The sequence below is a fragment of the Heterodontus francisci genome, chromosome 35, assembly GCF_036365525.1.
Source record: "Heterodontus francisci isolate sHetFra1 chromosome 35, sHetFra1.hap1, whole genome shotgun sequence".
NCBI classification, from domain to species: Eukaryota; Metazoa; Chordata; class Chondrichthyes; order Heterodontiformes; family Heterodontidae; genus Heterodontus; species Heterodontus francisci.
The window spans coordinates 21603757-21608578 of record NC_090405.1 but is presented as its reverse complement, the minus strand read 5'-3'; the positions used below and the strand labels follow the sequence as shown (position 1 = coordinate 21608578).

Sequence of the window (4822 nt, the reverse complement as noted above, 5' to 3'; positions counted from 1 at the left end):
AATCTTTTAGTCATTCTTTGCTGTTTTTTATATTCTGTCCAATCTTCTGACCTGCCTCCCATCTTTGCACAATTATAGGCTTTTTCTTTAAGTTTGATAGTATCTTTAACCGTTTTCGTGAACCATGGATGGTGAGTCCCACCTTTGGAATTTTTCTTTCTCGTTGAAATGTATCTATTCTGTGTATTCTGAAATTTTCCTTAAATGTCTGCCACTGCATCTCTATTGACTTATCCCTTAACCTAATTTGCCAGTTCACTTTAGCTAGCTCTGCTTTCATGCCCTTATAATTGCCCTTATTTAAGTTTAAAATACTCGTTTGGGACCCACTCTTCTCTCCCTCAAACTGAATGTAAAATTCAATCATATTCTGATCACTACTACCTAGGGGCACCTTAACTATGAGGTCATTAATTAATCCTATCTCGTTGCACAATGCCAGGTCTAGTATAGCCTGCTCTCAGGTTGGCTCCAGAACTTATTTTTCCAAGAAATTATCCCAAAAACATTCTATGTACTCCTCATCTAGGCTACCTCTGCCCATCAGAATTTCCAGTCTATATGGAGATCAAAATCCCCCATAATTATTGCTGTACCTTTCTGACAAGCTGCCATTATTTCTTTTTTTTATACCCCATCCTACAGTGTGGTTAATGTTAGGTGGCCTGTGCACCACTCCCACAAGTGACTTCTTGCCTGTATTATTTCTCATCTCAACTCAAACTGCTTCGACATCATGATCTCCTGAACTTAGGTCATCCCTCTCTATTGCGCTAATACCATCATTAATTAACAGAGTTACCCCCACCACCTTTTCCAAGCTTCCTGTCCTTCCTAAATGCCATGTCACCTCCAATATTCTCATCCCAATCTCTGTCGCCCTGCAGCCATGTCTCTGTAATGACTATCAGATCGTACTTATTTATTCTATTTGTGCTCTCAGTTCATCTGTTTTGTTTTGAATGCATCATGCAGTCAGATACAGAGCACTTAGTTTTGTCCTTTTATTATTTTTGTAACCTCTAGCCTTATCTGTTGATTTACTCTTAGATTTGTACATTCTGTCCCTTCCTGTCACAGTCTGTTTATCATTTCCCATATTTATACCTTTCTCTCTTGCCTTGCCTCTCCTCCTTGATTCACCATATCTTCCCAAATTTGATCCCTTGCCCCCACTATTCAGTTTAAAACCGTCTCTACGTCCCTCGTTATGTGGCTCGCGAGAACACCGGCACCAGCACGGTTCAGGTGTAGACCGTCCCAACGGTACAGCCACCTCTTTCCCCAGTACTGGTGCCAATGCCCCACGAACCAGAACCCACTACGACCACACCAGTCTTTCAGCCGCACATTACTTTCTCTAATCTTATTTGTCCTTTGCCAATTTGCACATGGCTCAGGTAATAATCCAGAGATGATTACCTTTGAGGTTCTGCTTCTTAATTTGGTGCCTAGTTCCTCATACTGACTTTGCAGAACCTCTATCCTTGTCCTGCCTATGTCGTTGGTACCGACATGGACCACGACAACTGGATCCTCCCCCTCCCATTGTATGTTTCGCTCCAGCCCTGAGCAGACGTCCTGAATCCTGGCACCGGCAGGCAACACAGCCGTCTGGACTCTTGCTCTTTGCTGCAGAGAACAGTGTTAATCCACCTTACTATACTGTCCCCTACTACCACTACATTCCTTTTTTCTCACTCTTTGAGCCGCAAACACATTTTTTATTTTCAAAATATACTTTATTCATAAAAATCTGCAAAAATTACATTGCCAAACAGTTTCAAACAGCACCAAAAAATACAAACATTGCAAGGGAGATCAGTTTCCTTCTCTCCTATCATGAGTTTCTTCACAACCCTTCCATTTCACTATTGTCATGCCAATTACAGTTTTACATTTACAGCAAAAGAAAATATCAACGATACAGTTCGAGGGATTTCCCATGGATCCAGCCCCTCAGTTCAGCTTGGTGGGGGGACCTTACACTGTGGTCTTTCCCCATTGAGCCTTTGCTGTGGCTGCTCCAAGCTTTAGTGCGTCCCTCAGCACGTAGTCCTGGACCTTGGAATGTGCCAGTCTGCAACATTCGGTGGTGGACAACACTTTGCGCTGGAAGACCAGCAAGTTTCGGGCAGACCAAAGGGCGTCTTTCACCGAATTGATAGTCCTCCAGCAGCAGTTGATGTTTGTCTCGGTGTGCGTCCCTGGGAACAGCCCTGAGAGCACAGACTCCTGTGTTACAGAGCTGCTTGGGATGAACCTCGACAAAAACCACTGCATCTCTTTCCACACCTGCTTTGCAAAGACACATTCCAGGAGGAGGTGGGCGACCGTCTCTTCCCCACCACAGCCAACGCGGGGCACTGTGCGGAGGGGGCGAGACTTCGGGTGTGCAGGAAGGATCTGACGGGAAGGGCCCGTCTCACCACCAGCCAAGCTACGTCTTGGTGCTTGTTTGAAAGTTCTGGTGATGAGGCATTCCGCCAAATGACTTTGACGGTCTGCTCAGGGAACCATCCGACAGGATCCACCGTTTCCTTTTCCCGTAGGCCCTTGAGGACATTCCGTGCAGACCACTACCTGATGGACCGGTGGTCAAAGGTGTTTTGCCGCAGAAACTAAACACTTACTGCAGACGTGTTTGCCCTGGATCACACTGGCATCCAGGAGCTCCCACATGCTGCAGCTGTGACACATCACCTGTCCTGTCATCCTTAACGTGTTTCAATTCACTACTTAATTATTTTATTCAATTGTTTATTTTGTTGTATATTTTATTAAGCTTACCACTAGTTTGTTTACTATTTTAAACATTAGGACTAAAATGGACCTCAATCACTTACCAGATACTCATCAAACATGCAGCTTTTTCCAAACCAATCAACTACCTGCTTGCCTGTGATGTCACAGCTCAACAGATCCTCACCAAACAGCTCCTTCCACCGCACCGAAGCAAGAACCAAATCCTGTGAACTCACCCCAGCGGCTCTCTGTTCCCCTGCTCTCACTCTCCATTGTAATGTCACTCCTTGATTTTTTTACCCCAGCTCTGCTCCTCTCTCTCTCACTCTGTCTCTGAGTCGGTGCTTTTGACACACTTGTTAACTCTCTGTTCCGTCGTGCTCTTCTGTCTCTGGTCCAAAATCTGACTCTGGTGGGATTTGAACCCACAACCTTTGAATGCCTTCTTTATCATTATTTAGAAGTCCAACACGCTATCCATTGCGCCACAGAGCCGCTCATATTTTGATAGACATCACCAAGGCCTTTGATCTTGTCAGCAGAGACGGACTCTTCAAACTGCGATGGAAACTCGGCTGCCCTCCTGAACTCTTGGGCATCATCTCTTCTTTCCACGAGAACATGCACAGTTCCATCAGTTACAATGGAGCAACATCAGACACTTTCAAGATCAGCAGTGGGGTAAAGCAGGGCTGCGTGCTGGCGCCAACTCTCTTAGGAACAGAGGAACATAGGAGTAGGCCATTCAGCCCGTCGAGCCTTTTCTGCCATTCAATTCGATCATGGCTGATCATCTACCTCAACGCCCCTTTCCCGTGCTCTCCCCATATCCCTTGATGTCATGAGTATCAAGATTTCTAACAATTTCTGTCTTGAACATGCTCAATGATTGAACTGCCACAGCTCTCTGGGGTAGAGAATTCCAATGATTCACCACCGTCTGAGTGTAGAAATTCAACCCTATCTCAGTTTTAAATGGCCTACTCCTTATTCTGAGACTTGGTCCCCTGATTTTAGACTCACCAACCAGGGCAAACATCCTATCTACATCCACACTGTCACACCCTGGAAGAATTTTATCAGTTTCAATGAGATCACCTCTCATTCTTCGAAACTTTAAGGAATACAGGCCCAGTTTCCTCATAAGACAATCCCACCATCCCAGGGATTAGTCTGGTGACCCTCTGTTTCACTCCCTCTATGGCAAGTATATCCTTCCTTAGATGAGGAGACCAAACTATACACAATACTCCAGCGCGGTTTCACCAAGGCTCTATACAATTGCAACAAGACATCTTTACTCCTGTACTCATGACCCCTCGTGTGAAGGCCAACATACCATTTGCCTTCCTAATTGATTGCTGCACCTGCACAAGAGCTTTTAGTGTCTCATGAACAAGGACACCCAGGTCCCTTTGGACATCAACACTTCCCAACCTCTCACCATTTAAGAAATACTCTGTCTTTCTGTTTATTCCACCAAAGTGGAGAACTTCACACTTACTCACATTATATTCCATCTGCCATGTTCTTTCCCATTCACTTAGCCTCTCCAGGTTCCCTGGAAGCCTCTCTGCATCCTTCTCACAGCTCACACTTCACCTAGCTTTGTGTCATCTGCAAACTTGGAAATATTACATTTAATCCCTGCATCCAAATCATTTATTTCGGTTGTTAACAGCTGTGGCTCCAACACTGATCCTTGCAGTACCCCAATAGTAACAGCCTGCCATCCTGAGGAGGACCCGTTATTCCTGCTCTCTGTTTTCGTTCTGTTAACCAATTCTCAATCCATACCAGTATATTATCTCCAATCCTATGTGCTCTAATTTTGTTTTCTCACCTCCTGTGTGGGACATTACCAAAGCATCCACTGGTTCTCCTTTATCTGTTCTCCAGGTAACATCCTCAAAAAACTCAACGGGTTTTTTCAAACCTGTTTTCCTTTTCATAAAACTATGTTGACTCTGCCCAATCATATCATTATTTTCTAACTGTCTAGTTATCACATCCTTTATAATTGGTGTATTCTTCTCCATGCTGCTATTGTACACTTTCAGTGACTCAGATGGGGGTG

General features: G+C 44.6%; 1 non-coding gene across 1 annotated transcript; it reads right to left on the bottom strand.

The window, feature by feature from the left end:
- Positions 1 to 3149: 3149 nt before the first annotated feature.
- trnar-ucu (transfer RNA arginine (anticodon UCU)) lies at positions 3150 to 3240 on the bottom strand. The gene is given in 2 exon segments: positions 3150 to 3185; positions 3204 to 3240. It is a non-coding gene; the product is annotated as a tRNA-Arg (tRNA).
- Positions 3241 to 4822: the final 1582 nt, after the last annotated feature.